This window comes from Vidua macroura, chromosome 2 (genome assembly GCF_024509145.1).
Source record: "Vidua macroura isolate BioBank_ID:100142 chromosome 2, ASM2450914v1, whole genome shotgun sequence".
In the NCBI taxonomy this organism is placed as follows: domain Eukaryota; kingdom Metazoa; phylum Chordata; class Aves; order Passeriformes; family Viduidae; genus Vidua; species Vidua macroura.
Genome location: NC_071572.1, coordinates 20,399,864 through 20,421,526, shown reverse-complemented (window position 1 = coordinate 20,421,526; position 21,663 = coordinate 20,399,864). Strand labels below are relative to the sequence as shown.

The 21,663-nt window shown below is 37.3% G+C and overlaps 1 protein-coding gene across 3 annotated transcripts in view; it reads left to right on the top strand.

Moving 5' to 3' along the window:
- The window catches only part of TBL1X (transducin beta like 1 X-linked), a 192,592-nt gene that overhangs the window by 91,851 nt on the left and 79,078 nt on the right, over positions 1-21,663 (top strand). For all 3 annotated transcript variants that reach the window (XM_053972155.1, XM_053972154.1, XM_053972157.1), the window contains one exon: positions 12,351-12,458. The gene's annotated coding sequence lies outside the window, so the exon portion shown is untranslated. The remainder of the gene's footprint in view (positions 1-12,350; positions 12,459-21,663) is intronic.

Here is a 21,663-nt window from a genome sequence, read left to right as displayed (position 1 = left end):
CAATGGCAATTGTACTTCTGAGACCCTGGGAAAAATCACCTTTTAATGCTGACTAAAAGTAACATCCCATACAGTCTGCATAAAGTTCAGTGATATAAAATGTACATGAAGATGTAGTACTGTGTTAGGGCATGCACGAATATGCACAAATATGAATAGTCTGCATTGCAATTTGAATTATTGTCCTGATCTGTATGACTTTCAGGTGTTCCTTATTTATTAGTTAGCATTTCAAAAGAGAGACCTACTATTCATTGAACAGACCTAAATGTATTTATTTAATAACAGTAATGCACAGGTAAGCATTAGACACTGTGGGATACTTCACAATGATGGAGGTAATAAAAGTTTTTTCCCCTTTCCACTTTTGAGCTCCTTGTAAGGTCCTTGCAAGTTTTCAAGAAATTATGTTTGCAGCAATAGGATCAGTGCCTTTGGACCCTAATGCTGGAGTAGCAAGGCTGAGGAAGCTTCAGGGAGAAGCAACTTAACTTGGCAGTTTTCTGCATTTCAAAAGTCCTTCTCCCTCCTCAACAAGTTTAACTAATTAGTTGCATTTTCAGAATTTGGTGTGGTTTTGCATTTGTTTTGTTTTGTTGTGTGATTTGATTTTATTAGAGTTTTGAAACTTGATGCAGATTTTTTTCATCATGGCTTTGGAAAATACTTTAGGAACTTTACTATTTGTGAACATAGCATGAAGTAGAACGATGTATTGACTGAGTGGCTTGGATAACCATTTGCTGATACTGAGATACTGAGTATGCTTTCTGTTTGTCCCTTCAGTGAAGTAGTCTAAAGAACCATTATAAATCTCTGAGCTTCATTAGCTAAATACCTCTTGAAGCAGATAGAAAATTGAAATCAAAGAAGGCAAAGATTAATAGATCATACCATTTCTGGTGTCAGAATTGCATTAAAGCACAGAACATAGGTATATTGGGAGATAATCCTTTATTGAATTCATTAAAGGAATTTATCTTAATCTTTTTACATAAACAAACTTTTCTAACATGTATATTGGTCAAATTTGTCATATATGCTATCAAAAGAGGTGAATTTTGTCTCAGTATAGAGATGTGGATACCCATTTACTCCTCTATGGCATATAATGATGAGACAGCTACTATCAACCATCAGATTAATCAGAGTAACAAATCAATAGGACCAAAATTTTTCAAAGTTATTTCCTATAACATGCAGGTGGTAATTTTGAAGCTTTTTTCCCTGAAATTTCACTTCCGCTGCTGACTCTTAAAATATTTTATTATAAAGTTTCAATGTGTTGAAATTACCTGTGTTACTGACCATGTCCAAGGACTGGGTTCCTCACACCAGTGCTCTTTACCACCAAGTCTGTGTGATGTTCATTTGCCTGTTACTTCATCCACGTCTTTTGAAATGCTCAGTTTTTTCACAGCCATGTTTACTGCAAATGATTTCATGTTCCTGCTCTTTTTTTTCATTTAGTGTATTTCTCTAGCCAGTATTCTCAGCTGCATTTTTCATATCCAGACAGTATAACCTATTAATCTGTCCTGCATTTTAATTGGGGGTAGATTAAAATTCACATACATACCTCTAAACTGTAATTTAATTTAATATAAATAGTTTTTACTCCTATATCTCTACATGATTTAGGTAAAAGGAACAGGTAATGTTGAAAGAGAATCTGCAGTGTAACAAAAGCATTCTGTATCTTTAATCACTAGTCTTAGCTTTATTATAGTTGTTTAAGCAGCATAAGCTTTATATGATCAGAAGGAATGCCTCACATTTGGTATCTTTAAGACCTTGGATCTGTCTGGATTCAATATGCAAGTTGGTGCCCTGGTGTTTTTTATTAAACTCCTTATTTTCTATGTAAACAGCACAACAAGCATATGTCATTTTAGTATGGAGAGGTTCTTACTGTAGGATCCTATGATAATTCAGGACTTCAGAAGGTCCAACACCCAGGTCAAAGCCGGGCCAGCTTTGGGGTTAGTTATGGCTATTCTAGGTTTGATCTAGTCAGGAGTCCAAGAATAGAAACTACTCTATTTCTTTACTACTAGAGAAATTGTCTTGCAATAAAATTCATTATCTTTCTAATGCTGAAGACAATAATTACTGAATATAAAAATCATTTTTCAAATGTATATTACAAAGGATGCTCTTTTTGTAGATCAATGGGTTAGGTCACTTCTGCCATGCTTTTTAGAACAGGGGTTTATTTGCACCCCTACAATGCTCTGCATTTTTGCATTTGACTGCTTAGCATGGCATGTCCTTCCAAGTGTTCACTTCCTGCCATACAAAGTATGGATGTTAGTGGACTGTGGCTCCAGCTGTTTCATCATTCTCAGATGATTCCTCTTTTCCTCAAACTCTTCTTTGCAGCCTCTATTAAAAAACCTTGAGAATTCAGTGCAGCTATTTAAATATAAAACTGCTGTACATTTGCCCCTGATTTACAGGGAACAATCTGTATATATAATAATTTTGACAGTGCTTTAAAGAGATACTACTTACTTCAAGAATATAAAAGTTGTCTCAGAGTTAGTACCCAGGAAATTCAGCTTCACTGACAGTACAGCAAGTTTCTTCATAAAGCACACAAATGAAGGCAATGTTTCGTTCTTTGCCTGACAAAGACAGTTTCCTAGTTAGGAAATTCAGGACCATGATCTGTTTTATTAAAGATGACTAAAAACAGGAGAAGACTTTTTTAACATTTTTTACTGCAGAATGTTCTTTTGATTAGATCTGATGTTTGCTCTGCTCAGTACACTGCATTTCAAAGGAGTATGTGTTAAGAGGAGTGTGAAATTCTGCATTTCATGTGAATGTGTGACTGACAAGTGTTGAGGTTCGTATAGTTTGGGGCAACCCTTGCTCAGGATACTGTCTGCCCTTTGTGGGAGTAGAAAATACACTAAACAGAGAAGATGAGGCTGGGAAGGAGAAGAGGCTGTCTTTGAGCGACAGGCGAGTTGACTGGCTGATGTGCAAGTGTCAGCGTCTCTGGGATGAGTTTTCCAGTTTCAGGCCGGAGGGAGGGAGTGGGTGGAGAGTTCATGTGAAACTGAGATTTCTGCTCTGGGGTTCACATGAAGAAATCTCAAACAGTTCAGTATTTAATAACCTGCTTAGTACTTTACCGGGTGGTGTAAAGACCTGTGATTGCATTTTTGAAAATCACGTAATGTCCAAGTAGCTGCTGTTCTTTTTGGTCTTGTTCTGAGGTGGTTGGTGCTGCTCCCAAGAACTGCTGGTTGTACTTCATCCTGCTGCTGCTGCTTGATTCACCAGCTAAGTCATTTTACATCACTGAATTTATTTTACTTATCTATTTCATTGTTAAAAGTTCAAGTGTAGCTTTTCTATTCACTCTTTAAATTCAGACTGATCTCCACGAGTTAACTGTAACTTGTGGTACTACATTTAAGAGAATTTTTGAATGTTGGCTGTTGGCTTTACTACAAGCATATTGTTTAGGCTCATGTAGAGTACAAGAAGTACAAGTTTCTTGTTTTATTGTTTTCCAACATCAGTATTTTCTGTGTCCATGATGAGAACATCCAGAGGAAACAAACAATGAAACAATGCTACTACTCTGGCTGGATCCTGTGATTCCAGGCCAGAATGTGGATTATTGACCACAGTATAATGGATTTAGAAGAAGGGCACCTTTTAAAACCCTCTTTCTTACTGATCATTAGCAGCTTTGTCACTTTTTGTTTCCTGTCCCACAAATGCTTAGAAAGGAAGCACAAGCATATAACGTCCCAGAGTAAATTCTTTAATAATTCAAAATAATTTGATGAGAATTTAGCATTTTTACAATTATTTCATTTCCACAGTATGGCACAATTTGGAAGACCTTGGCTCCCCATAATTTCAGCCTCTGCAGAGGTCTACTTATTGAAATCTATCTGGAAATAAAAGTCATGGGGATAAAATGGGTTTCATTACAACGTTAGAAAATTCTGCCCAAGAAATTAAATAAATGGTTTTTTGTACTTTTGTGTACTTTTTGTACTTTTGTACAGCTTGCAAAGTGTGTAGATTCATGGCAGCATGATGTTCAGTTCATGTCCATTCAATATAACTGTAGACAGCTTGAAAATGTCTTTTGTCACCTATTGTTCAGAAAGATGTACAAGAAGTAATTTTTAAATTACTTTTAAAATTTTAGCTTGACAGCTGTAGTCAGTCCATCCTCAGGGGCATATGCTGAAAATTGTCCTCTTATGCAAACTTCTCCTGAAACTTCAGAATGGCTGGAAAACTTCCAGAAGTCTTTTCAATGTTTTTGTGTTTCCCTATTATTTTTGGCATCATATAGTTCCATAATGCATACATTTAATTTTCATTTTCTGTCTGATAGCTCCAGCATTTTATACTTAGTGGGCTAATCAAACAAATAAAATTGGTCAGTACTAGGAAGAGATGAGTGTGTTAGATGTCTGCTTCTCTCCCCACTCTTTAACACTGGTTTTTCCTTTGCAAAAATGTACCCGATAAAGCACAAACCAGAACGTGGGCTTGAGAAATATTATTAGTAGAATGGGTCCGTAGCACCAGTGATTCAGTCATCTGTCAGCCTGATAAATGGATTAGTGTAAGAGGTGTTCCAGTGGGGAAATGAAGCCCATAGGGCTTCCAGCTAATTATATTTAAGTTGTTTAGTACTGCTGGGAAGCAGCATCCAGGCAATTACTGAAAGCTTTGATGCAGTGTGCACTATTAGAGTGTGGGTTCAGAAACTCATTACCCTTTCGTGCTTGTGTTGGATGGATTCTAGGAAACTGACATGAAACAGAGAGCAGGAATCAATAACTAGAAAGGCATTTTAGTTCGCTTCTGATCCATTTTCTGATTCAGCAACTTCTAGCCTAGAGCATTTCATACAATTCCTATAATGTAAGGGGAAAAATGTGACTTAAATATATTAATTATCACATATATATACATCTTGTTACAGTGATGTGTAGCTGAGGTTGCACCCACGATAAAGTTACAAAAGGTCTTTTAAGGACAAGCTGCTCCTCTAATGCCATGCCACAAGTCCAAAGTGCCTGCCATCTCTGCTCCTCCAAAGTTGATTGTAGTAATTTCTTCTAAAGTCTGACCTTGCAGTGTTTATTGCTGCTGCTGCAACATCAAGATTGTATTATCATGGTGCCCATGGTATCCCACCTTCAAAATCTCTTGGAAACTACAGCTAACCCAAAACAAAACTGATTATATTGGCTACACATATTAAACCTCAGTAAGAGAATTGTACTGGCTTTGTCTTTGCCATGGGCTGCAATTCATGTTACTGATGCACCTTGGGAAAACTCTACAGGCTGTGGGTGACCCAGACATGGGAAACAACAAATCCTTTCACTGTAGTGCTCTGAAGTTGGGCACCTCCAAGGTGTGCATGTTGAAAGCAGTGCAGTGTTTGTACAACTGCAAGCCAAAGACTTGAAAGTTAATTTCTTAGGTTAGGCTGACAGATCTACTCAGGGCAAATGTTACATGAATTAATCAAAATTGTGTGGTTTTCTTTATAAACTTGCGCTCACTTTTATACCTGGTGATGGAGACTGCTAAGGTAGTGCAGAGGAGGCTGCATTTCTTCTTTCCTGTTTCTTCCTCTGCTTTTGCACGACGTAGAGCTAAATAGGCAAATGAGAGTATTACAGTTCAATGCTTCTGAAAGGGATAATCCTTTCCCACCTACCTGCACTATCACAAAATTAATAATTAAACTCCTTTCTTTATGTTTCACCACAATAGTCCTAGACTGTGGGTTTTGTTTCATATTTAAAAAGTTCAGCAGAATTCTCATGAGTTACTGTCAAGAGAGAAGTTTGGGGGTTTGGTTTTTTTGAAATCTGGACTTGTTAATTAGAAAATTGACATTTGGTTTGCCTGAGGGTTGGTAAAATAAATCTTGTGCTATTTGATACTCACATATCTTTCTGATAAAAAGTGTATCAGAATTGTTGTGTTGTTGGCCACAGCACCCATGAATCTGTCCACATACTACAAAAAGTCCTCTTACAGTAGTAAGCATTTCCAGTCTCGGTACTGGGTTTGGTTGCTGACAGCTAAGCTTTTCATAAATCCATTATTATCACTGAAAGTTCTGACCTATTAAATAATGATGGATAACTCATGTATCTCCTCTGAAACTATTACACATGGTAGAGAAAATATCTTCTACACTCAAATACACAGCTGAAGCAGAAAAAAGCTAAAGCTGTCAAAGTGTCTGTGCAGGCAAAGTGCTGACAGTGGTAAATGATTTTGAGAACTGATGCTGTCAGTTCCAGTCTGGCTCCAAGACTGGTTGGATTGAGTCACTGCTTGGGCTGCTAAGAGTTAATTTGTATTGGGAGGGACCTGTGTAAAAGGGGTACCATAATATAGCCAAGTTAACAAGACAGTGCTTCTGAAATTCTTAATTTTATATGTCCGCTACCTTCACAGAGTTAGTTAAGATGAAACATGAGAAGAGTCTCCACCTGCAGTTTTGTTTTCCCTTGAGAGACTTGCTTCAAAGGGGTGGCCCAGGCTCTGTGAGTTGCACCTGAGGAGAGGCTTTCAAGGCTTAAGCATTTTAAGTTTTTGTGGGAAGATGTGGGTTATTTCTGAGGGTATTTTTGTTGCTTTGGCTTAGATATTACCATGGGGAAGATTTTTGCACTATAATGAATATTTATTTCAACACTGATTTTCAGATTTTTAACTGACCCGTGACTTTAGTTCCTCAAATCTGGGCATTCATTTATGGTATATTTAAAATAAAAAAATCTCTCATAGCTTCCTTTAGAGGAAGCAGCTGTGGGGCAATAATAGATACATAAGTGTCTACAGTGGGAATTTTTTGTCATAGCAAGACATAAACTGGTGTTTATTTACTCTATAAGACCTTAGGGCAAATTCATTAATATTCAGAGATTGTGTGGGTTTTTCTGAACAGAGATTGCAGTTCCAGTGCATAGGTACTCATTGGAAACATTATAGAGAAACCCAGCACGTTGTGTTGTGCTGTAAATGATGGGCCTGGTTTCTGCTCTGTGCATCTGCAGTGTTATCCACGATCCTTGTACACACTAATTGCTGGTCATGCCCCATGGGAGCCACAGCTGTGATTATTCTGCTGTGATTATATTTATACATTATGTTAATCCATAAAGAAACTAAAACCCCAGCACATCACCAGGAGTTTGGCAAATGTTGAAAATTTCTCTGCACTGACTTGTACACTTTTTAGGAATTGCTTTAGAAAATGCATTTTAGGTTATTTTTTGCAGAAGGGTTGCATAATTATTGATGTCCTGTTAGAATCTTCTATATAGTCATGGTATACTTCTATATAGTATAGTACAGTGTATAGTGTAGTGTAGTGTAGTATAGTATAGTGTCATATACTCCACCAGGGGTAGTTTGAAAATATTGAAACTGTTTATCAATTTGAAAGAAAGCAAAATATTGTGCACTAGGTATCTTGCATTTCTTTCCCAGAGATATAATGCAATCTCTGCTTTTGTAATTCAGTGTCTTTTGAAGATTGCCTATTTAGCATTTTAACTTTCCTGTGCCTTTAAAGGCCAGAAGTGAGTGGGATAATAAATTAGCTACCCAGTTAATGTTTTTTTCATTATGAAAAAGTTAAGAAAAATATGCTGAAACATTGTAGTAATGGCACTAGTTTGATGTCTCCTCATCTGTACTGTTTAGTAAAAAGAAATGGAATTATTTATCTGAAACTATGCAGAAATAGTACTTAAACAGAAATCAGATTGGAAAAATATTAAGCAGCTAAATGTATTTAGAGGAATTGAGTAAAATTCATGATGTATGTAGAGGAATTGAGTAAAATTCATGATAAAATTCATGATTGTTCCAAGTTTAGAGTAAAACTGCTGTAGTGTTTATGTGCCCTTACCCCAGCCACCTGCCCAGACAGTAATTTCAAGTGCCTCCTATAAATTTGGCCCCCAGTTCCAGCTTCCTAAAGTCCCTCAGGTGCCTGCAAAAGGAAATCTACACATGAAGCAGAGGATAAATGCACTGTTTGGTCTGTGGCCCACTAAGGGCAGCACCAAATTCAGCCCTCCTTTAAGGAACATCCCTTCATTGACTTCTCAGTGCAAATGTTCTGGGGAGTTTGTCCCTGACACAGGGCTTGTCCCCTGCCCTGGCCAGGGCAGGAAAGGCCTCAGTGCTTCTCTTTAAGTTAAGCTGGCACTGGGGACAGTCACAGGGGGGTTGGTGACTTATTTCATTCATCAGCTGCCCACATGGAAGTTGGTGCCAGGGTTTTCCATGGTTTTACTTCACAGAGATTGTGTCCAATGGAGGAGCTGAGAGATAAGGAGATCAATGAAAGTGTTTGCATAGGTTGAACTAATGTGTTTTTAAACATAGTGCAAATCCAAAGTCAACCCTTGTGTACCAGATGTACAATTAGTAAAAAAAAGGAAAGAATTTTTTAAACTTTTATTTCTGGTTGATATTTAAACATGGTTACATTTCTTGACACTTAGCAGCCCAAGGCACAGATTAGCAACAGCACCAATGCTAGCTAAATTAAGACATCCAATTACTTTCCTATCCTTTGCTAAAGGGGTGAAATTTTTAAGCTTGTTCACTGTGACACCAGTGTAACCTTTAGGCCATAACTTGGTTTTATTTCCTTTTCTTCTTCCTTCGTCCCTTTGCAAGAAGCCCATGTTACTTGTGTGCCCAGAGTGAGGCTGCTCTTGCAGGGAGAGGGCTGTAAGCAAACTGCTGTGAGGCCGCAGCAGCTCCTGGATGTTAGCTGAGGTGGGGAACTGCTTGGCTAAGCCACTGAAATACCCCACTAAGAAGGTTTTCCTGCCCAGAAAGCTTACTGTCCACAGGGACAGGACTGGCAAGTAGTTAATAACGTGAAGCACTGTTTATTGCTCCATGCACAGATTCAGAGAGCATCATTTGTATTGCCTGTCTTCAGTCATCTGACTGATGCCCCAAGTGACCCTTGTGAAGAGAGCTCCTGCTACCACTCTCCTGTGACTGAGTCCCTTTGGCTCATGGAAGACAGATTAAGCTTCCTAAATTAGAAGTCAGAGTATTATTGCAGCAGAATTTAGTCTGCCTGTCTCTGGAAGGATGGCAATAGTTGTGTGACTCCACATGGCTTACTCCTTCTCTCACTATATATGAGTGTATGTATGCACATGTATGTCACTAAATATTTGCTGTCACCAGCAGCTCATCACTACCCAGTTTACCTACAAAACCAGACAATTGGGTTTCATCATAATATATTTAATTTATGAGCAGGAAAGGGTGGCTACAGCACCAAATATCCCTTTTTCTGTATTGCAGACTTGGCCTATCTGTATGAAACAGAGTAACTTTTGTATGACTGCAGGATGTCTTGTGTTTTCACAAAAAAATTCATCTTCTGGGAAAGTTCCACTAAAGTTTAGCATCAACAAATGGAGAATCTCTGCATTCTCCTTTGGATAGTTGCACTAATGGTTAGTCACAGGTGATGGAAAATGTTTGCTTTATTTCTCATTTGAATTTCTTGTCAGCTTCCAGATGCTGATTTGTTTTCTGCAAACCCTTTGCTAGATTAACAAGCCAGTTGGTACTTAGTATATTCTCCCAATGAAAATACTTAGATGCTGTAATTAGATCATCTGTCTTTTTTTTTTCCTTTGTTATAAACTACACCAGTGGAACTCTCCAGATACTTCATATTAAAGTACTTTCTACACTCTTCTAATCACTTTTGCAGCTGTATTCTGTGATCTCTGGTGATGGATTATTTTTCAATTTCTTTGTAAATTGTGAAGATCTTATCCTACTGTAAGTAATTATAGGTTGTGATGCTAATATTACAAATGAATGTTTAAAAGAACATTTTTGTCTTTGCCTACTGTTTATTTCAAAGCTGATACTAGTATTTACTTCTATATGAAATCAGATTTGAAGAAACTCGTTGAGTAAAACATTGTGGGTAGGGCCATATGATACCATATGATTAGTAGGAGTATCTGGTATTCTACAGTGTCCTTTAGACTCCATGAATCTTGCAGAAGCCTTCATTCCAGATGAGCCAGTTATTTCCCTGGTATTTGACATGAGAGCAGCCTCAGTATGTCTTAGTTACCGTTGCATAGCATAATGTAGGTGTACTGAATAGAGATAATTTTAGTATCATAATAATCTTAACAATTTTCCCATAAGACATGGGAAATCCTCTAATTGTTGCTTGGATTTTCAGATTTTATATTTACACACAGTTATGCTTCTTGAGTATATTGTATTTTGCATAAACATTACATGTTTCACAGGAAAAATGAGATGGGAGACAAGTTGTTGATGCTGCAACCGTGGCAGTGCTCAAGGCCAGGTTGGATGGGGCTTTGAGCAACCTGGTCTGGTGGGAGATGTCCCTGCCTATGGCAGGAGGATTGGAACGAGATAAGTTTAAGTTTAAGTCTCTTCAAACCCCAACCAGTCAATGATTCTGTAGTTAAAAAAAAAGATGAGATGGAGACATGAGAACAGTCAACTCAGAATGCCATCTGAGAATTAGACAGGTGATTAGATACGTAGCCATGTAGATGAAGATTTATATGCATTCAGTAGACTAACTCAGAAAAACTGTGGATGTCCAGCTGATGTATTGCAAATAGTTTGGGATGCTTCAGTAGGCAAGTGTTGTCCCTTGTGTAGTCATTCACCTCTGATTAGGATAGATGTAACTCTCTCTGAAGTGAGTAGTTGTATTTGGTTAGATGGTGTATTTATGTCACAGTGAAGTAAATGAGAACATGTTGTTGTACTGCAGACTGAGAATTAGAACTGGATTTATGAAAGCTTTTCCTGATGCTGTGTTTAAATATGTTATCTATAAAATTGATTATATCATGAAGTGATACTTAATGTATAGTTGTTGTGGTTTAACTTTAGCTGGTAGCTAAGTACCAGACAGCCACTCGCTCCATCCCCCTACTCACCCCAGTGGGATGGGGAGGAAGAAAGTAAAACCCATGTGTTGAGAGTAATTAATAAGTAAAGTATAATACTAATTATAATATTAATGAAGATAATGATGATTCAAGGGGAGATAACAAACCAAGAGAGAGAAACAAAGCCCAAAAAGGACAAGTGGTGCACAATACAATTGCTCACCACCTGCTGACAGATGCTCTGCCCAGCCCCAAGCAGTGAACAGCTCCTCCCAGCCAGCTCCCCCAGTTCATATATTGGGTGTGACATTGTATCACTTGGATTGGCCAGACCATGACAGCTGTCCCAGCCATGCTGCCACCAGCTTCTTGTGCACCTGCTCACTGGTAGAGCATGGGAAACTGAAAATCCCTGATTTAGTGTGAGCACTGCTCACCAACAGCTAAAACATCTCTGTGTTACTAACATTACTGTCATACTGAATCCAAAATACAGCACTGTACCAGCTGCTAGGAAGAAAATGAACTCTATCCCAGACAAAACCAGGACAATAGTTTTGAAAGCTGTCAGAAATTTGTGTGGAAGAGAATAATTAATTTTAAAAGTCTCCAGTGACTTCTCATTTCACTTTACAGCATTTCATTATTAAATTATGTAGACAAAAATTGACAAATTTCCTTTTAAAAAAATTGATAAAATTCCTTTAAGACTTAAGGCTTGAAATGGAAGAATAAGAATCTAGTCAATATACGTGGTGCCCGAATGGCAAAGGCAATAAGAAATCAAGTTTATTCATCATGCTTGTTGGCAGGCTTGGAAAAGTCTCCAAATAGGTTTGTTATTGCAGATGAATGCCAGGCTGTCTTTCATGTTTGATTTTCATAAATGCTTGCCTTCAGCCTTGCCCCAAAAACACTCAAGAAGGTGACTTCTTTTGCCTACTTACTTCTTGCACGTGGGTGATGCTTAATCAGTTTCCCACTAGAGGCTCTCTGAGGCAGCACTTCTGTGTGTCCCACTGTTCTGAGGCAGCACACTGCCATTTCAGTCCTGTGCTCAGCAGTGGTTCTGGGGGAATTGCTTCCTGTTGGTATACTTGACCAGAGAGGCTGAAAATTGTAGAATCAAGTTTATGGTATATTAGGATCCTTCCAAGCTCCAGAAAAAGTGTATGGCTTTGCAAAGTGCACAAATACTGTGTGTCACTGGGGATTGCCCTCACCTTTCGAATTCTTTTGGTGATGAGTTTTGGGTTTTTTCCCCTTAGAGTTTAGTTAAAGCTCCTAATCTGGGAGCTCAGACCTTGGTGAAGGCCAAAAGCAAAGGGAGTCAAGCGCTTGTGTTTTGCTGAGGTGATGCACACTGGTTTGACGGGTGCCTCTGTCTCGTTGCAGCCCCCTCATCTGTCGGATGCGGTGATCTCCATGGTAACTCAAACCCCCAGACTCTTGACAGCAGCCTGCGAGGAGCAGCATTCAGCAGCTCAAGGGTCTCAGGACCAGGTAAGCCGAAAGGAATCACCAAATAAGAGCTCACCTCCAGTGTGCCACTTCCTGTCCTGTCAGGTTTCGCCCTGGTGAAGTCGCCCAGGCAGTCAGGTCCTGTGCACATAGGTGATGATGGACTCCTACCAGTGTTGTCACTTAAGGCTGTGGCAGTCCAGCTCTCTTGAACTCATTTGACAAAAAGTCTGCATTTGTTCAGCATTGTTTTTTAAGATACAGATTGAAGAAGCAAAACAAAGAAGTACTATACAATTCTTTAAGTGGCTTTGGTCTTAAGTAATTGCTGTGGTAGGAAATAACCCCAAAACATGTCAACAGTAAAATCTGTCTTGCCACTGTACCTGCTCCACCGTCAGTACTGCCCAAGCTGTAGCTTTAGGCCTGAGCCATCCTATTCTCCTACAATGCATCAGAGACAGCTTCTTGTTCATGTAACATTCATTGGTTCTCTGCAGCATTTTCAAATTGCTGCTGTGCTCTTTCCACATGAATTTCTGTGCTAATAGCAGCATTTGGGGCGTTCTGGTTAACCTTTTGGTTAAGAAGGTACAGAATTCTTCCTCTTTTTTTGTAAATAATGGAAAAAGAGCAAGATCTTTGTCATTTTGGGAAAGCAGTGCAGACACTGTATAGCTATATTCACTACTCCAGTACTGCTAGTGCTGTGAACTAAGGTAATACCTCTGGTCTTGTGCACTTACATGTGTGGGAAGTTTATTACTCCCTTTTGTTGTCAGGCTTCGCTGTCATTTGTATTGAGTTGTTTCTGTGCTGTTAAGATTGTGTGTATTTTGTAAGTCTGTGGGTTCTGTGCGCTATTTTCTGGGTATTACCTGCATTGTTTCTTGCTTGCTACATAAGTCCACTTGGCTGTAATGCACTGTCCCCATCGTAGAAAGAAATCCATATTATTCTGGATAACAATTACTGCCTTTACTGACCAGTTTGACGATTTTTGTTCCATTACTGCTATCAACAGTATTTACTTCTGTATCATTGATGATACTCTTAAATAGGGTTGAGTGACTACTGGATGACTTTGTTGGAGGAATGAATGGAGGAACTTTTTCAATTATTATTTCCTGATAACAACTACTTTATCATATGTATGTCTTAATCACATTTGATGATATTGATAATAATTTCTTACTCTTGAGTTTTGTGTGGCTGAAGGTGAATGCCATTCAAAAGTCAGTGTGTTTCATTTGTGGAATAACATCTGCTGACCAGAGTTTGTCACTTTATCAGATGATTAAATAAAATTATTTTATTTAGCAAATTTCTATAAAATAGTGTTGACTGGCATCAGTTTTGTTCATGTAATTTTCCAGTGAATTTATCCTTTGTAAGTTCAGTGGTTATTTTACCTGACATTAGTAATGGCACAGAGCTCTATAATTACTGAGATCACGCTGCTTACAATCCTCAACTATTAGCAGAAAATGCTACCAATCTTACTGAATTTCTCTGGTGCTCCAAAATGTATTGAAAATTAGCATCATTGAAATGATCCTCTCACAAACATTTTTAATACTCTTAAGGCACAAACTATTGCTGTGTACTAATTTAAAGTTGTCTTTTAACATTCATTTTGGTTACTAACAGCCTCCTTAGCTGTAAAAATGCTTTTTTTCTACTTAGAAGAAAGTATATGTTGCTTGTTTGGGGTTTTTGTGTAGCATGTTTGTATTCCTTTAAAACATGAATCCCAAGTTGGAGGTCTTCTGCTGTTTCAGTTACCCAGATTCTCCTATTAGAATTAATTTCATTGGTTTTTTCAAGTGTAATCTGTATTTCCAGCTAATTACACCCTTAACCCAGAATAGGAGTATGATTTTTTTGCCACAGGTTGCCTTTTTGGGCTATTTAATCATTACCTCTGGTCCCTGGTGGCAGTGGGGTAGTGACAGCTCTCCACATTTTTACCCTTCTACTTTCTCCCAAGTGCAAATTTTTTCCCTAGTTTACTAGGCTAATGAACTGCCATGCTTGCTATTAACTAAACTGTTTCAAATACCAATATTATAATTACACTCTGGGCCTGTGCATTCAATATGTATTCTAGCAATTAAATTTGAGAGTGCCTGATGAATTACTACTGACTCCATGGCATTTCTAGCTTACTTCTCTCAGATGAATGATCTTCACAGTTCTTTTAGTGTTTCACAAATACATACTTAAGCAGATCATCCAGTTCTCTGATACAGTTTGGTGGTTTGCTTTATCTCAAATTGGAAGAGTATATCCTTCTGGGGTCTGCTAGTGTGTTGTCTATATGAATTCAAGACCTTGACATCCTGAATTATCAGTAATTTTGAGGAATAATGGTGCTAATAATTGTAGAGTACTATCTTCTATACCTTTGTCTGGCTCTTAGTGTAGATATCCCCAGCAGTTAGGATGATAACTGTTGATAACTGTTGTTGGTATGATAGGTGTGACAATGGTAAAAGGTCAGCTTTATCAGGATGATGTGGGATACGTTGTATGAATGCACAGGGAATGACAGTATTTTGACTAGAAAACCTTGTAAAAAGCAAAATAAAGCAAAGAGATGAGGCTAAATTAGATGTCAAAAAATGAAAGGTTGGGGAAGTTCAGTTTGAAAAAGTAGGAAAAGTAGGTGTATGCACATGATACCTAGGAAGAAACAGGTCACCTTTTCCTATTTTTATGTTTCTTTAAGAAGAAAATGGGTAGGATGTAGTGAAATGTACTTCAAATGTATCAGCATATCAACAGATTTCTCTTGTTCAAAGAGCTTGGAATAAGTGCAGTTTAGGAGTATCACAAATGAAATGTGATAGTGCAAGTTATGACTGTTGGTAGAAGTGCAGAAGCACAGATTAATATAAGCAAATACACTTTTTTGAATTTAAAGTTTCTAGAACGGTATTTTTTCAGAAGCATTCATATGATGTGATTGAGAAGAACGTTCCATTATCTATAAGTTAGCACCGACATACTTTATTTTGAGGAAATACATATCTTCTTTTTGCATAAAAACAAACTTTCAAAACAAAATTTTTATACAAATTTCTTTGTATAAAACTGCATTTTATACAAAGAAATTAAGAGAAACTACAAACAAAAAGTTTGCTTGCAAATGCATGATTCGGAAAAGTACCATAATACCCCCATGCATACTGTTCTGTAACAGGTTTTATATTTTTTTTACAGTTACTAATTTTTAATGATTTTTTTTCAATTTATTTAGAGCTTCATAAGTGATATTGCACAGGCATAAGGTACAGAGACTTTCTGTATGTTAACTAAAGTTACTGTTGGCACCTGATCCCACCAAATAATTTTATTGGTCAGTTAGATTTATAGACTAGAAAATCAAACTGCATTCAAACAATATCCTTTATAATTCTGAGGTTTAATTAATAAACTCTGTATTGATTTTGTTTTCTAACATTGTTCCTCAAGTGCTGCCATCAAATAATATTGCACCTGGAACTATTATGAACTATTAATAGAGTGGTTATTCTTAAAAGTCTAATGGCATCATAACTATTCACTGAAAAACAGTTAACTGTTGTAATAATATTTTTTAAATAAGCATATTTTAAAAGAACATGAACATTCTTTAAATTTGCAGCTGCTTCATGGCTGAAGTAGAGTTTTATTTGTATATTTCCTGGTATATCTCTTGCTGTTTGGTGAATCATGGTTAACTGAACTCTGATTTTATTAATGAAATATTAATTAGTACTTTTTGGGCTGTCAGCTAAGTCAGAAACAAGTATATGTAGCTAGAACATGGACCCATGTATTTTACATTGTAGTAGAGAGATGAAACTACTATTCCAGTCGTGGCTAACTTCTGAAATATTTGCTTTGAGACTTTCTCTTATGCAGTACAGTTTTAAACTACTGGTGGAATAAAATTATTGTGCTGCCTTTTTTTCTCAATCTTTTATCTTTAACACAGCTGAGGTTTCAAGGAAGGTTTTCAATGATAGTAAAGAGGATGCTAACATTCCAAAATGAGGTGGAAAAATGCCTTATCCTTTGATTTTTAAACCAAGCCGGTGATTATTTCAGGCATAGCTCAGACCTTGTAGGACTGAACTGTGATAATCCCAAACTCTGCTATTTGATTTGTAGAGCACATTATGCTACCACATTCACTGTGCCAGTCATTTGAAAGTGCTAATAAGAGATATGCAAAGTGGGAAAAGGCAATTTGTGTTGTAGTCATTAATAAGTATATATTTAGTTCAGCTGGAGTGCCAGCTGCAGTGAAAGGTTCATGCCTTCATGAGCAACCACCGTGCCGCATGGAGGGGGAAGTGGAGCTGTGCCTTGCCCAAAACTGCTCCTCTGAGTTTGCCCAACAAAGACTTCACACAGGTCAACAATGCATTTTCATCCACCCAAATTTGGTCCGCTTACCTTGTGTGGGCAGAGCTGCAGAAATATGCCCAGGTCAGAAATAAGCCCAATTCAGCTTAGGCTGCAGGACTCTTGGGAAGCTCAGGCGTTTGTTCCCTTGGACAGGCACTGTGCACACACTGTGGGTGTGGCACACTCCGGACACACGGTGCCTTCTGTGACCGGCTACTGATGAGGGGCTGTGTGTGTGCAGTGAATAGGCTGCTTCCCAAACACAGCTAGGACAGTTTTCCTCTCAAGACAAATAGGACTTTCTGCTTTTTAAAGGTTGATTCAAACAAAGCTTTTATTTTAAACTGAATTATTTTACCACATTGTGGTGTAGAAATGGAATTACTACAGGCAGTCTAATTAATTAAACATGCTCCTGAATAATTTGAGTGTCTCATGCAGCCATCCCACACAGAAACAGGACAGGTAATATAATTGTTTTTTCAATAAGTTGTTAATTAAGCCTTGGAGATGTACAGGACCTGTATTTCCATTTGCATTTTTGTATGACCTTGTTCCTATCTGAACTGCTTTGATTTAATGGAAGATGAATATAATTGATGGATAAACATACTGTTATATAGATAGCACATGCTAAAAATTTGTGCCCAATATACAGATTAAGATCAGTTAATTTCAGAAGAAATTCCATCTTCAAGCAGGTTGTGAACATTTTCACCTGGTATTTTCCTGTCTAGTCATCACACTAAATGCACACTAAATTATTATTTTTTCTCAAAAGTTTACTTAATGTAGTGGTGAAAGTTAAGTATAGTTCTATACTTATCTCCAGTGTAAACCAGAGATATTTCAGGTATAATTAATCAAAATGGATTTGCTAACATGGTCGTCACTGATACTGTGTTTTTATTTGCGCACTGAGGTCACAGGTCCACACTTGGCTTTGTAATCAAGGACCTTGGTCCAAGCTTGATTTTTTTCACAAATGTGAATACAGTGATTAGTGAAGTTGTTGTCATGGCATATTTGAAGAGTGAGTGATCACCACAGAAAAAGCTGAGATGATTTAAGGTATCACAGAGCCTACGCCTGAGCTGCAAAAGCAGAGCACTCAAATCCCCTGACTGTTTTAGTGCAAGGTCCATTCCCAGCCAGCTCTTAGTGAAATATCTTAAAATGACCAGGAAGTTCTAACTTTAAAGAATGCAGTGAGAGATCAGTCAGTCTTTGGGTCTTGTTCAGCTGTCAGGGACAGTGAACTCCAGGTAAGGAGCAAACAGCTGCAGCATGCCTGGTTTTACACCAGTACCACCATTTATGCAGTAGGTCTCAAAACAGTCTGTTATTGACTTGCCCATACTCTTTGAATAATCTCTGCTGTGTCCAGACCTTCACATGTGAGGTGGCTAGCCAGGGTTGTATAGTGCTGTATCTAATAATAAATGGTTCTGGAGATTGGGTTAATATGGAGATTGGACACCTACTCAGAGAACATTGGTGTAACAGGGGAGGCACTCTCCTGAACATCTCTGTCATAATAGAACAAAGTGGGTTTGGGATTTTTGTTATATCTGAAATGGTTAACATTTTTTATTGGTCGCTCTCTGAGCTACAATGTGATTTAGCAAGCATCCCAAATGTCTGTAACATGAATTGTGTTTATCGTCAACCTAAATCAGTTTAAATAAGATTAGTTCAACTGATGCATGCACAAATTAATTTTCCCTTTTATCTAACCAGCTTGCAGTCCTAATAAACAGAATAATCAATCATAGCTGCCTTCATCTATGGCGTGATTGTATATCTCTGATCAAGGAAATGTAAAATAATTTCTCTCTAGTCCCTACTTAGTTCCCCCTATAATCAAGGTTTCTGGATATAATGATTCACCTTAATAATTTTTACATTCTTTGATAGGAAAAAATTATTTCTTTCATTTTTTTTTTAGTTTGTATGTTTAAAGGAAGATTACATTCAACATTGTAAAACTAATTTTAAAAGTATAAGATATTTTTGTTTCTCTGCTACACAAAAGAATGCCAGTCTGACTCAGAGAACTCTTTGTAAACACAATGGTAATGATACTATGCTTTGAACAGTTTGTACTGCATACTCATCCTTTTTAGTAATAGCTGGTTTGAGGCCACTGGCATCTTTCTTACTGATTGAAATGAGTCCAGGACTCTGGCTAGACATTTTCTCTCTTCACTGAATTATAAAGTGCCAAGCAAAACCTGAGGTTAGCTTCGTGTGAGATGCTAGAAAAAGCCGAAACAATTAAAACTTCCCTTTAGCTCAGTGGCCTAAATTCAAATAATGCTTTAACTTTGATGCTGAACTATTTACACTATATATCAGGTGTCTTTAATCTTTTAATTTTATACATATATAGTATATCACACATTTAGTAGTACTTATTTCTGGATAGGCAATTATGAAAAGTATATAATATGCAAAACATGATGTTTATTTACAGTCGCATTTTATAGCTTCGTAATGCAATTTTGCCTTTGGTGAGCAATTCTGCCTCTTGAAACTGCAAAATGCATCAAGGAAACCTTATGTTTTCGGTGGTTTATCCCAAAATACGTGTTTAGAATATGTCCCATTAAGTGCAGTTGATAACATTAGGAAAACAGCAGTCTGTATGAAGAAATATTCTTACCATAGTAGTCATTGGCAATTTCTGGACTGTTAATTTAGAAATACAGTTCAGGTCAAGGTGTAGCAAGGAGTTGACACTGAAATTAATCTTTTCCTCTATATTAAAAATAGAGCACCAGTATGCAAAAATAATAATTCTTTTACTGGCACAAAAGAAAGGTGAAGTGCACCTTTTTGAATAAACATTGTAATATGGCTTTAAACAGCAGTGTGTTCTCTGGTTCCTTACATGATTTCCTTCCATGAATACAGATATTAAATATCTTTGGTCATTTAAGGCTCAATAATTTGCTTCCAAATTTGATCTCAAATGTAAATTAATCTCATGTTTAAGATAAATTACATCCGGTTTTAGAACAATAATCTCATTTTGCACTTCTAGTTTCATGCCCTTTTTTTTTTTTTTTTTTTTTTTTTTTTTTTTTTTTTTTTTTTAAGTCAAAAGTTCACCTGTGTTAAAATATGGCTAAGCCTAAACTTAGTATCTGAAATGACATGAGGTCTTTCTGGCCATGTTTTCACAAAACATTGCCTCAGACATTTCCAGATAAATGCTTTCATTCCAATATTTTGTTTATTTTCTTCTTTTAAAGAACTCCAGGTTTATGTCAAGCTATTAATCATAGCTGGATGACTCTGTTTTAAACAATTTGAGTTGATAAATCATTGTTTAGTAGTAAACTGGAGAAGCTGTTTTTCATTGTAATGTATGCATGCATTTGATTTCTCTCTAGAAACTGATAGGTCTTTGTAAATTACTTGCTCAAGAGTAAGCCCAAATCTTTTGAATTTAACCTAGTTAAAATAACGTTTCAGAAGTCTGTTAATGTAAACAGTCTTTTCAAGCTTAAAGAGTGAAAATTCTCCCCATTAAGCACATGTTTAAAATTATGCAAAGATCATTAAAAAAAGAAAAGTAACAACTACTTTATCAGTTTTTAAAATAATAACCCTAGGCCAGAGCAGCAAAAGTTAAGGAAGCAAAGCTATTTGTGGTGCCATCAATGTGAAAATCGTGCTCTGAGGAATGAAATCAGTGGATGCAGTTGAGTCGGGGAAGTTAAGTGAAAGAAGATGAGGGAATGGTGTGACAACCCTGGCTGGGAGGTCTAAGCCTGGGGATCCTCTGAATTTCTCTTCTCCATAGATGTTTGATTAACTAGTGTGGCCAAAATCAAAAAATGAGGGGAAAAAAGCCTTGGTATTAAGCCTGCTGTTACTGTTTATTACCAGTTTTATCTAAATATAAATTTGTCAGCTGTTCTTCCTATTTTTTTTTCCTATAAATTAGCCATCTTTCTTTATATTAACTTTTTTCATCAAAATTGAGTTTTGGGAATTTGCAAAATCTCCTTACACAGAGTTTCCATTTATCTTGTGGATATTATTTCAATCCTTCCCCACAGCTTTTGTGGTCCCTTGTCTCTCAGAGCTCTCTTCTTGCTTCGGTCATCTGTCCTGTAATCGGTGCATGCTCTTACCTTGCATACAGCTGCTCAGATAAAGAGTATGTCAGCTCTGTTGGAGTCCAGTCTCTTGGCTCACGACTCTTTTCTCTTGGCTCTTAAGTCTGGTTTGGGTTAGGATTTCACAGGAGAGTGAGCATTAATAACTCCTTGATAGGTAGTGGTCTGCATCATTATATTTTGTGTTCCTAATATTTTGACACAAGAATATTAGAGACAAATGAGATTGCATTTTTATTGATTTAAACCATTGTTGCTATGCAGCAGGAGAATTGTATGTCCCTTTGAAAGAGAAGGCAAATTGGGAGTGGCCTTGTTTTTACAGGGATGGAGGAAATAAAATTTCTGGTACTGTGGCAAGTCTGTTACTTCTGGAGTGGATATGTTGATGAAATCTTTCAGGTGTATGGTTTTTGCTGTGGCTTTGTCCCAGTTGCTCAAGTTAACTACTGAAGTCAGCCCCAGGGCTTGTTTACATAATTGTAATAATGCTTTTCAGTGACTCTGGAGAGAGTTTACACAGCAGATTTTATTCACTGTGGGATTTCCTAGTATTCTGCAAACTTGCATCATTCTCTTTACTGAATTTCTGTTTTGTCTTGAGAAGATATCAGAAGCTTAGAATGGGTTATTTCCCTAAAACCCTTGCAAACCCAGCAGCTCTCAGTCTCCTATGAAGGTGTCACCTCGGAAGGCAGGTGCAGAGCTGTTTACCACAG